This window comes from Eretmochelys imbricata, chromosome 1 (genome assembly GCF_965152235.1).
Source record: "Eretmochelys imbricata isolate rEreImb1 chromosome 1, rEreImb1.hap1, whole genome shotgun sequence".
NCBI lineage: Eukaryota > Metazoa > Chordata > Testudines > Cheloniidae > Eretmochelys > Eretmochelys imbricata.
Genome location: NC_135572.1, coordinates 306,375,065 through 306,387,872, shown reverse-complemented (window position 1 = coordinate 306,387,872; position 12,808 = coordinate 306,375,065). Strand labels below are relative to the sequence as shown.

Here is a 12,808-nt window from a genome sequence, read left to right as displayed (position 1 = left end):
TGTATAGTTTCCTGCTTTTATGAAGTTTTAACTTTGTGACTGTTTATAACCTTGGCATTTCATGCTGAAAGTGGGTATTTACATACTAGTGTGACATGGATTTCTGCCCCTTGACTTACCCTCTTTCTTTGTGAAGTGACTGTGCACATACAATAATAAAGTTCCAGATTGTTCTGCCTATGGAGAAGTCCTTCATTTTTATATACTTGTTGAATTTTAAACCTGTCTAAATAATTGTTGCCGTGAAAACAATTGTATTTGTGCTGCTTTAGATTGAAAAAAGTATTAGAGTCATAGACTTTAAGGCCAGAAGAGACCATCATGATAATCTAGTTCAAGGCTAATCAATTATTTTTTGTCGAAGTCAAATTTCTTGGTCAATGTATAGTCAAGGTCCAGACTCCAGAGAAAATAATACAAAAATAATAACAATAACGATAAGGAAATAAAAAGATTTTGCAGTCCATTCAAAAGCATCTGGCAGTCCGAATTTGACCTGCAGTCTGCCTATTGATTATCCCATTTGACCTCCTGCACATTGCAGGCCACAGACCTTCGCCCACCCACTCCTGTAATAGACTCATAACCTCTGGTTGGGTTACTGAAGTTCTCACATCATGACTTAAAGACTTCAGATTACAAGAAATTTACCATTTACACTAGTTTAAACCTGCAAGTGACCTGTTCCCCATGCTGCAGTGGAAAAATCCCCAGGGTCTCTGCCAATCTGACCCAGGGGAAAATTCCTTCCTGACTTCAAATATGGAAGTCAGTTGAACCCTGAGCATTTCAGCAACACCCAACAGTCAGACACCCGGAAAGATTCTCTGAAGTAACTCAGAGCCCTCCCCATCTAGTGCCCCATCACCAGCCATTGGAGATATTTGCTACTAGTAGTTGCAGATTGGGTATGTGTCATTGTAGGCAGTCTCATCATACCATCCCCTCCATAAACTTACCAAGCTCAGTCTTGAAGCCAGTTAGGTTTTTTTTTGTCCCCACTGCTCCCCTTCCAGAACTTCACTCCTCTGATCATTAGAAACTTACACCTAATTTCAAACCTAAACTTCTTTATGGCCAGTTTATATCCATTTGTTCTTGTGTCCACATGGGCGCTTAACTTAAATAACTCCTCTCCCTCCCTGGTATTTATCCCTCCAACGTATTTATAGAGAGCAAACCTATCTCCCCTCAGCCTTTGTTTGGTTAGGCTTAACAAGACAAGCTTTTTGAGTCTTTTCTGTTCCTTTGATCATCCTAGTAGCCCTTTTCTGCACCTGTTCCAATTTGAATTAATCTTTCCTAAACATGGGAGACCCAAATGGCACACAGTATTCCAGATGATGTCTCACCAGTGCCTTGTATGGTGGTACTAACAATTCTCTGTCTCTACTGGAAATACCTTGCTTGATGCATTTTAGGATTGCATGAACCTTTTTCATGGACGCATCACATTGGTGGCTCAGTCATCCTGTGATCAACCAATACACTTAAGTCTTTCTTCTCCTTTGTCACTTCCAGCTGATAATTCTCCAATTTATAGCAAAAATAGTTGTTAGTCCCTAAGTGCATGACTTTGCACTGTTAAATTTCATCCTATTTCTATTACTCCATTTTTCAAGGACATCCAGATCTTCTTGTATGATTTGCCAGTCCCTCATCCATATTGCTAATACCTTCCAACTTTGTATCATCCACAAATTTTATTAGCACACACCCACTTTGTGCCAAGGTCATTAATAAAAATGGTAACTAAGATTGGTCCCAAGACCGATCCTTCAGGAATTCCACTATTAACCTCCCTCCGGCCTGACAGTTCACCTTTCAGTGTGACCCACTTTAGTCTCCCCTTTAACCAGTTCATTATCCATCTTTCAATTCTCATATTAATCTCCAACTTCTCCAATTTAACTGGTGATTTCCCTTGTGGAATCATATCAAATGCCTTATTGAAATCCAGGTAGATTAGCTCTACTGTATTTCCTTTGTCTGCAAATTCAGTTATCTTCTCAAAGAAGTAAATCAGTTTAGTCTGGCACAATCTACCTTTTGTAAGACCATGTTGTATTTTATCTCAATTACTATTTGCCTCTTTGTCTGTAACAACTTTCTCTTTCAAAATTTGTTCTAATGGGCTACTGTCAGTTTCTACTAAACCTCTTATTTATAATTTGTATTTTGTTTGCACCCATAATGGGCTAGATATTATCAATACACACAAACCAATCCAGCCCCAACTGCAAAATGCACAAGCATCCACTGACAATTATGTAAGAGTCCTCTTCAGAAGAAAAGTGCATATTGGGCAACTAATAAAACATTAGAATCCTGTGCAAAAAGCCCTTTTATCTTCCTATTTTCCAGTAACATGGAGCCATGTCTAACTTCTCACATCTTCACAGTCTAATTTACATTTGATAAATTATGCATCAGTTCTGGTCAACCTTGACATATGAACAGTACTTAGGAAAACCTTTTGTGCTAACGTGAGTTCCTATTCACTAAACCTCACAATCATGAAAAATGACACAATATTTAAGAGGGAATGCAGAAGAAAACAACTAGAGAATGGAGTTAGTTCCAGCTTTCTCCCTTCTCACCAAGAGAGAACATACTGTATGCGTCACCTGAAAGAAAAGTTCTGACACTGCATAAAACTAGTCTGTTTTAGGAGCAATAATCATTTCTGAGAATTTACCTTGGTGCTATTTATAAATTTTGGCTTTTTGTTAGGGTTGACTTACCACATAAAGCTGCTATCCACTTCTCTCAGCAGTGCTTCAGTGCAACAGGAGGTTTACTGACTGGCATGAACAATTGTGATCCTATTATGCTCACCATGTATTCTTTACATTGTTTTTTAAAATGTTGTGGATTGATTTTAACTAAAGTTGGTTAAGCCCTAGCTATTTTTGTTTATTGTGTGTATTATGGTTGAGTCTACATTTCCAGCTGAGATCAGGATCCCGTTGGCCTAAGCACAAATTCATATTGAGAGACTACACTTTAAAACAGAAGACAGACAAAGCAAAGGAATTACTTTTATTCCTGTTTTACAGACAGAAAGCTGAGGTGTAGTGAGATTGCAATGCAGATCCTGAAAGGTTTATGTACGTACAGGGTGAATAAAAATAATTTTTTTAAAATAAAAATCGGATTTTTTTGATAAAATGCTTTTTGAGGAAAAAGCCAATCTCATCATGGAATAGGGATTATAAATTCTAATTCTATAGTATGAGACAATATATTCAGGTAATGTTTAAGAAAAGTTTTGTAAACGAGTTCCAATAGTTCATGGATTAGGGACCCAATTTTATGGGGTTCCACAGGCTTCTGTATAGATTATTTAGGTTAATCTTTCTATCTACCCAATGGGACTCAGTGCTCAGTCTAGAAGATTCCATGAGAGAGGCTTAGTTTTGCAGTTCTCAAACTGTGGATTTGTGTCTCCAGAAGTAACATGCTTGTTAACAGCAAAATGTTTTTTAAAAAATAAATAATATAGAGGTGAGAAATAGCAGACCTCAACTCTATTTTCCCTCTGCAAATTTGTATACACAGAGTCAATCCCTTACCTCTCTCTAAAAGTGCAAAGTTTTATATTCATTGAACTTTTTGAGACTGTTGTGGGCAGAATAGATCTGGACAAGGAGAAGAAGTCTGGAGATAAATGTGAGAAGCGAGGGACGTATGCTTTTTTGTTAAAATGTTATATGATTGCTGCTGAAGAAAAAATCCAGAATACTTCATGTTGTTTTAGTTAAATAAAACAATTTAAATGTTTGTCTGGTGGTGATCTCTTACTAATACAGCATGGCAAGAAAATCCTCCAAATATTAATGATTAACCTGTTGCAATGGAGATAGTTCACTTCCCAATGACTTCATAAATATCTGCTTAAATTACCTTTGGTAAATGAAATAACCAAACAAGCATTCATTTTCTGATATAGCTGTAAAACTAATCTGAAAAGTTTTCAAAATAAATCACTGTTTAAAAACTTATAGTGTGCACCATCTAAAAATGAAACCTACATCTATCTCTGAGTTGTGAAAAATATGTATTAAGGTTATAGGAACCAGCAAGAATGCACTTTTATGTAGAAAACCATGATTAAATTGAGTCTGCCTGACTTGTGATTCAAATCAATTTGATTTAAATCAAATCCACCCTGTGTAGGCACCTAACTCCCATTGACTTCAGTGAAAGTTAGGCACCTACATACCTTGCCAAAGGTCACACAGGGAAATTGTTGCAGACCTGAGAACTGAACCTAAACCTGCTGAGTCCCAATCCAGTACTTAAGCATGCAACTTTCCTTCCTATTACTACCTGAACCTTAACCTGACAGCTGTTTATCCTTTCTTATCACCCATCCCTTAGGGCTTCCATTGTTGCTTCAGTAGTTCAACAGGTGATCATGCTTCTACCTTTACTGTACAGGACTCTTAGTTTGGAACTCATTCTTGCTTTCCATGTGTCTCAGCCCAAATCTACTTTCTCTTTGGAAAACATTTTCCAAATGTATTTTTAGTTTGACCGTTGTTGTCATCTTCTCTTTCCCTGTAGCGGGTGGGGTATCTTTTTTTGTTTTGTTTCCTTTTGCATTGGGCCCCATATATTTTTGTTTTTGTTTGTTTTGATTAAAGATTTAAGATTTTTAATAGAATTTTTTATAAGATTGTTTTATTGTAATAATTATTGTTCAAATATCCCAAAAATCCCTAAAGGAAAGGGAAGGCCCTTCATAAACGGTTCATTGTTATGACAGAAAATTGTATGTGGGCAGAGTGGTTTGAACAATCATTCCTCACAACTTCCAACAGTGAATCTACCTAACGCAGTTTCGGCACACAGGGAGACTAGTCTTGTAGACCTTACTTAGGCAAAACTATCACTGTTTCCATAGAGGTCTTGCCTGAATAAGGACTGCTGATTAGGCCAATTATATCTGGTTAAGCTACATAGAAGAATCCTCTAAATCCTGGCCTTAGATATACATGAAGGGTAGGGTGACCAGGTGTCTGATTTTCAACTGGAACACCCAGTCACAAAGGGATTCTGGTGATTCCGTTCAGCACTACTGACTGGTTCATTGACTGTCCAGTTGGCAGCGCCACACAGTGGGGCTGGCAGTCTCCTTGCTAGCCTCTGTGCCGTGTGGCTCCCAGAAAGCAACCAGCATGTCCTCCCTCCAGCTCCTACATGTAGGGGCAGCTAGGGGGGCTCTGCATACTGGCCCCGTGCCACCCCTGCATCTCCCATTGGCCGGGAACTGTGGCCAATGGGAGCTGTGCAGGCAGCGCTTGTGGACAGGGCAGCATGCAGAGCCACCTGGCTGTGCCTCCGGGTAGGAGCCAGAGGGGGAACATACCACTCCTTCCGGGAACTGCTTCAGGTAAGTACCGCCTGGAGCCTGCACCCCGGATCCTCTCCCACACCTGAACTCCCTCATTCCCAGCCTTACATCAGAGCCCTCACCCCTTGCACCCCAACCCCCTGCCTCAGCCCGGAGCCTCCTCCCATACTCCAAACCCCTCAGCTCCGCCCCCAGTTTGGAGCCTCCTCCTGCACCCCAAACCCCTCATCCCTGGCCCCACCCCAGAGCCCTCACTCCCTCTTGCATTCCAACCCATGGCCTCAGCCTGGAGCCCCCTCCTGCACTCTGAACCCCTAATTTCTGGCCCAACACTGGAGCCTGCACCCCCCAGCTGGAGCTATCACACCCCCCCCACCCACACACGCATGCCACCCCCCTGAGCCAGCCCGGTGAAAGTAAGTGATGGTGTGTGTGTGGGGGGGAGGAATGAGCAGGGGCGGGGCCTCAGAGAAGGGGCAAGGCAAGAGTTTTGGTTTTGTGCAGGTAGAAAGTTGGCAACCCTAATGAAGGGTTCCTATTTTAGACAATAGTTGAGCATGCATCTGAGAGCAAAATTGGTCCTAAAAGTTCAAGAGTAAATAAGGCCCAGATCCACCAATGGATTTAATTGTCTAATTTCCCATTTAGGCCCCGAGGGCCAAAATTTAAGCATGACTGAGATCCTGAAAACCGCTGCTTGGTTGTCGCCTAAACTTGTAGATAGCTAAAAATTTTGCCGTAAAAATCCCCTGGACACCTATATTTCTGCTATGGGTGTGAGCACAATGCCTCAGTCTAGGTGCTTGGCTGCCTCTCTGATGCTCAAACCTCAGCAGGATCCTCAAACCAGGGGAAGATAGGTGTTGGTGTGCCCCTGCTCCATTGTTCGGAGATTTTTACAGCAGTACCCATATTGCATGCGCAGAGCCTGCCTCACATACCAGTCTTGTCTTAATAGTGCGCATGCATGGCTGAACTCCCCAGTTCCTTCTCTACCGTCCTTGGCTGGAGTTGGACCTATAGCAGACTCGTTAAAACTTTTTCTCTTACCCATTCTACATCCTTTTTTCCCTTAGAGTAGCACTGTAGTTACTAGATAAGTTCATCCCTTTAAAAATAAATAAAAATAAAAAAATTTTGTTCCCACTTGTTCCTCTCAGCCTCCAGCCGATGCTAATATGCCTGGCTCCTCAGGATTTAAGCAGTGCACTATGTGCAGGAACGCCATCCCTATCTCAGATGGTCACTCCCAGTGTATAAAATGCCTGGGGGAGTCCCACATTCCTCAAAAATGTGCCCATTGTTCCAAATTAAAATCCAGGGCATGTAAAGACAGAGAATTCCGACTGAAAATGATTGATTCTTATGCAGAAGTTACTCAGACCTGCTTCTGACCCAGGTACGTCTCCTCAGTGAACCGCAGCCCTCTCGCCTCTAAAAAGGACAAAAAAAAAAGAAAATACCCACCTCCCTCACCCAGAAGGCAAACATTGCAAGCAAAACGGTCGCCAAGCAGGTCCATTTCTTCTGTGTAGACCTTCCCCCAGCTCAGCAGCTTTCACATGCTGGGTTCCTCCGGCATCGTGCTAATCTCCCCCATGGCTGCGGCGACAGCGCAAGCTCCTGGTGCCGAGGCTTCAGGCTTCCAGTTGCCTGCCTCTCTTATGGCACCATTCGGCACCGCAATGGACATGGTGCCAGCACGGATGACCTTGCTGGAACAGACGCAGGCTGCGCTTACCTCCCTGGTACCACTGACCTCAGAGCATGCCTTGAGCATTACGGAGCAGGGAACGTTGGTGCTGAATGGCTCTCCAGCACTGCAGGCGCTCCTAATGGAGGGTTTATCTCCCATAGGCTCTCTGGCATTCCAGTTCATTCATTCACCAGACCTACAGGTGTCACTTAACCTACAGTCACCTCTACTTGACACCTGTTTTACTCTGGACATTCGGATGCGGTCCGCACAGCTGTCTCTGGCTAGGTATCACTTTTCTATCGGGGAGACTTTTCACCATACCAGTTCTCCCAGTCAGACCCAAATCAGCACTAGTCACAGAAAATCTAGATCTTTGATCATCAAAGACCCCCCTCACTGGTGTGCAAACCCATGGATAGCACCACCTATGCCCTTCCCTGGTGAGCGGCATTACTGGGGTCCAAGGGCACCATATCAGCGATTCCACTAAGATCGCCAAGATCCCAGAAATAGGAGCAATGCCACCTTGCCACCACCAGTGCATACAGCTACGAATGAGACACAACAACAAGCTGTTACTCCACGCTTCGATGAGCACGCTACACGTGCTTCCCTAACCCTTCTGGAGCCCGTCTCCACACAGGATGAGGCGATACTGCCTCCCCCACCAACACTGTCAGATGATTTCTTAAAATTTCAAGACCTCTTTAAAAGACTTGCCAACGAGTTGAGGATTAATATAGAGGAAGTTTCTGAAAACCAACATGAGTTGACTGACATCCTGCAACCTTCTTCCACATCGAAGATTGCCTTACCTATAAATTCAGCCATTATGGATCCAGCCAAAACCATATGGCAGTCCTTCATGTGCTTCACTCCATGAAGGACTCGAGAGTGACATTATGATTTCTCGGTATACAAACCCCTGCAAATAGGAGGAGACAATATAGATATCAACCTTATCAAGGTCCACGCTACCCGACGTATGCTCAACAAAGTCATAGACCATGTGAACAACAACGTCCGCAACCAAGATATCAACATCGCCATACCAATTCATCAGCTCCATGTCAACCCCCTCCCACTAATAAGCAAATTTGAAAATGTGATTGAGGGTATAGAAAACATCATCCATACTTCAGTGCCCATTCCTTTCCTATCTTTGCCCCTCACCTGCTCCCCCCATCCTTTTTCAGGGACCCCTCTCACGAATAACTGCTCCACCAAGATTTGCATCACCTCCTCCAGTTAGGAGCAGTAACACCAGTGCCTGACTAACACAGAGGAAAAGGGTTCTACTCCCATTACTCTTTAACAGAAAAGAAAACTGGAGGATGGCTACCCATTCTCAATCTCAGATGCCTCAATAAATTCATTTTTTTTTAAATGGTGGCTCTTGCAACCATAATTCTGACACTGGAGCAAGGAGATTGGTTTTCAGCCCTCAACCTGCAGGACGCTTACGGTCATATGACCATACATCCTGCCCACAGATGTTTTATTTGCTTCATTCTGGGATCACAACACTACCAGTACAGGGTCCTACTTTTCGGCCTCTCGACTGCGCCTCTTGTCTTTTCCAGACTCCTCGCAGTCGTAGCAGCTCATTTTAGAAGGCAGGGAATCATAATTTTTACTTACCTCGACAACTGCCTTTTCAAAGCCAGGACCCTCCAATAAGCCATTCAGCCCACACAACAGACAGTCCAATGTTTCCATGCTCTTGGCCTGTGAATGAACAAAGAAAATCTACACTCACTCCCACCCAACAACTGGAGTTCATAGGAGCACATTTCGACTCACACAAAAGAATAGCATCTTTCCCACTCCACCTTTTCAACACCATCAACCTCTTTGTTGCCAAGCTGTGCAACAGTCCACAAGTGGCTGCACAAGATTGCCTACAACTCCTAGGCCACATGGCCTCTTGCACTTTTGTAGTCAGGAACTCGCCTCTTCATGACGTGTTTCCAAAGCTGGATGTCCACTGTCTACAAACTGAATGTCCGTGGACTGAACAAACTTTTATACATACCTCCCACAGTGAAGGACTCCCTCCACTGGTGGACATTGCCTGACAACCTTTGCTCCGGGGTCCTCTTTCTACAGGACATCCCATTGGTTGTCATAACTATGGACGCATCCCTTACGAGATAGGGAGCACACATACCCCAATACACTGCCCAGGGGCTTTCATCTCCTGCTGAGACATCCCTTCACATCAACGTACAGAACTCTGAGCGATATATCTATATGCCTTTCTCCAATTTCTCCCCTTCATACAAAACCAACGTGTCAGGATAATGACAGACAACATTGCCTGCATGTTCTATGTAACCAGGCAGGGGGGAGGGAGGGGCACGATCCCACTCCCTTTGTACAGAAGCGATGGAATGATGGAACTGATGTCTCAGACACAATGTCTGAATATCAGCTGCATGCTTACTTGGCTCTCTCAATATCATCGCAGGCGACCTCAGCAGAAGATTTCCCATAGACCACGAATGGGAACTAAACGAGGATATAGTACTAGACATATTTCACACATGGGGATACACAACCACAGATCTTTTTTGCAACTGTAGCAAACAAGAAATGCCTAAGATTTTGTTCCAGAGTGGAACTAGGCAAACACTCCTTGGGGGATGAGTTCATGTTCTTATGGAACACCAACCTAATGTACGCCTTTTCCGATACCATTCACACATGGTACCCTTTCCTAACCAAGATGACACTTTCTGCACCCATCCCACTACCCCTCCGCCCAAATCTCTTGTTCCAAGAACACAGTCTACTACTCCACCCCAAGTTAACCATGTTACACCTCAAGGTTTGGCTCCTTCATGGTTCTCTCATGCCGAGCAAACTTGCTCAGAGCAAGTTTGAAATGTACTCCTTCATAGCACAACAAATTCTATATGCACCACCTGCCTTCTTAACTGGACGAGATTAAGGGACCCCAAACCTTATGCCCAGACATCAAACTGCCTAATCCACCTTGGGACCTTCCCATAGTCGTAACATGTCTAACCCAAAAACCATTTGAACCATTAGCCACATGTTCCCTCTACATCTCTCTATGAAAACTGCATTTCTGGTAGCAATTATGTCTGCGAGACACGCAGGAGAAATTGCAGCACTCATGGCAGATCTGCCATAGACCACACTTTTTAAGGACAAAGTCGCCCTACTTTTACTCCCCAAAATTCTACCGAAGATGCACTCACTTTCCACGGCAATGAGCCTATCCATCTCCTTACATTTTCCAAAACCACGTGCAAATTCCTTTGACTCTTTGATGCGCACTTTGGACATGCGCAGGGACTTTGCAGTTTCCCACACTATATTCTCAAGACTCCCATCATTAAACCTCAGTATGGTATTATTCTGTTCACTAATAGTAACAACGGTCTCCAATGGGGCTCTGTTCCAATCTGTCTTCAAATTCCACTACATTATTGCCTATTTTTTGTGTGTGTTCTATCTTATCACACTTGCAAATTCATTTCTAATTTCCTGATCTACATAGTAAAAAACATGTTCCTGTTTTATTTTAGCAACTGTATAGCTGATACAGGTTTCTACATAATGTTCTCTAGATGTTAAAAATTAAGACTCAAACAGGTGAAATATTCATAAATGATGGACTAATATTACCCAAAATGTGGTCGAAAGGGGTAGAATGCATTGGATTTATTCCAGCATACTCTAGCCACTTGTTGCCTCAATCACCTTCCATTACGGTTGAAATGAATGCCTATTGATTTCTTTCATCTTTGTTTGCTTCTTGCATTCTGCAACAGCTGTTGGCTTCATTTGAGAGGCATAGATCCAAACAGCAAAACAAATACAGCGTTTTATATAACAAACATATTTTGAAAAAAATTGATATAGAAATCTAGATATATTTTTAATGTTAGGATCTTCCACTAAATACATGATAGGAACTAGTTAACATATTTTAATGTATAAAAACATTTTTATTTTTAATCAACAGAATTTTTATTAAAACTTCACATATTTTGAATAATTGCTTGTAATTTTTCAAAATAAATGTATATGACTGTGATGGGAACTGAGTTTACTGGTGCTGCTGCCTAGTGGTGAATTCACTGGCTCCCTGTCTCCAGCATCCCTTGCCAGCAATCACTCCAGTGCTGTGGCAGTCCATCTTTTGGTAGGTAGTGACTTGGCCCTCTGGACAGGTCACCAGTTGAGTTTGCCCCCTTCTGAGGTAAGAGTCCTACAAAATATATGCAGTCCCACCAAGAGAAAGCATCTTCAGCCCCTCTCTGAAGGTGGCATGCCCTTGCCACAGGGCTTACGGTATCTCTAGCTTTTCATCCTCTCCAAGGAAGGGGAGAAAGGGTGGGGTTGTAGGGAAGCCTGGGTCTTCCCTCTCCACAAGATTCCAACCCAGGGTTCTATGAGATGCAGTGATAACGCTCTGGATTGCTTTGGGGCTGCCTTCCTGGGCCACTTCCTACCACTTGCTTCTCCACCAGGTCTTAAAGTCCAAGAAGAAATAGCACAAAACAACTGAATCTTCAGCTCAGCTGGTAGCCACCTTCTTTGCATGTTAGCCCCAGCTTCTCACTGGTCCAGCTTCCTGGTTTCACTGTCATCACCTAGGGTCTGTCACTCTCCCTCTACCCTGGGTTTCAGGCAGGCTGCAGTCCAAGATCAGCCCCTGTCTCCAGTCAGCCTCCAAGGCTTCTCTCAGTTTTCAGCCTGAGAGAGAGCTCCCAGCTACCTCTCATTGGAATCCTTTCCCTGGCTTCCCCTCCAGGGCCTGGGATAGCTGCCATTTGCAGTAAGGACTCTGGCTGTACCTTATTCAGGGTTTCCCAAGATAGGTCTCTCTGCCTCTACTGTCCCTGTCTTGTCTTGTTTCTCCCTCCGTCCCCTCTGAGCTGTCTGGTTCCCTTTTCAGCTCCTCCTTCAGTTGGCGCAGGCTCTGCAGGTGTGACAGGGCAGAGCAATCTGGGCCCAGAAATGCTTCTTAACCCCTGCTATCCCAGTGTGACTTATATACCCCATCACAGGGACCCTGAGGCTAACTTTTCTGTATCTCAGCATGTCTTCTCAATCCAGATTATAAACTGTGATGCAAACTTGTACCTTCTCTTTCTGAAAGGGCTGGGGGAAGGAGGAATGGTGGTACTTTTGTCTAGGTGAGTTAGGTGGAGAAGCACCTGTCTTCCCCCAGTTCATGGATCACACTGGGGCTTAGGTGGGAGGTGAATGTCCAGATGCCTAGAGAGAGTCAGCAGCGCACACGCTCAGAGGTGGAAACAGACATCTAGGAACTTCTATTGTAAAATCTAGATGTGGAGTAAGTTTAGGTGCCTACCAGATGCTGAGCAATGGTTTTGTGGATTACAGTGCTGCCTAAAAGTGAGATTTAGATGCCTTAATCTGAGGGTTGGGTATCTGAGTACCTTTGTGGGTCTGGGCCTAAAACTAATGACCATTGAAATGACAAGTTCTGAGTACAAACTCAACCAGGAAAGTTGCTGTGGGCAGCCTCACCCTGCTACACCTGCTGTCAGACTTGGAGGGTGGGATTAAAAGGGGGAGAGCACAGCTCTGGTGGGATCTGAGTGCAAAGGATAGCAGACCCCATTCTGTGAGAGAGGCTTGGCTGGGGCCAGGAACAGCTTGAGAGGCTGCTCCCTGCTTGCTAAAGTCCTCTGGAGGGAAGATGGGACTATTGTTTGACTTGTCACCAGTGACTCACTAGCTGGTGC

The 12,808-nt window shown here is 43.7% G+C and overlaps 1 long non-coding RNA gene across 2 annotated transcripts in view; it reads right to left on the bottom strand.

Annotated features, from left to right (window-relative positions):
* Window positions 1-12,808, bottom strand: part of LOC144259525 (uncharacterized) — a 46,007-nt gene that overhangs the window by 11,331 nt on the left and 21,868 nt on the right. Inside the window, exons 2-3 of one of the 2 annotated variants that reach the window (XR_013344851.1) lie at window positions 8,700-8,786; window positions 7,874-7,983 (exon numbers count right to left, since the gene is read on the bottom strand). This is a non-coding gene — a long non-coding RNA (uncharacterized LOC144259525). The remainder of the gene's footprint in view (window positions 1-7,873; window positions 7,984-8,699; window positions 8,787-12,808) is intronic. The other variant, XR_013344852.1, reaches the window with a different exon arrangement.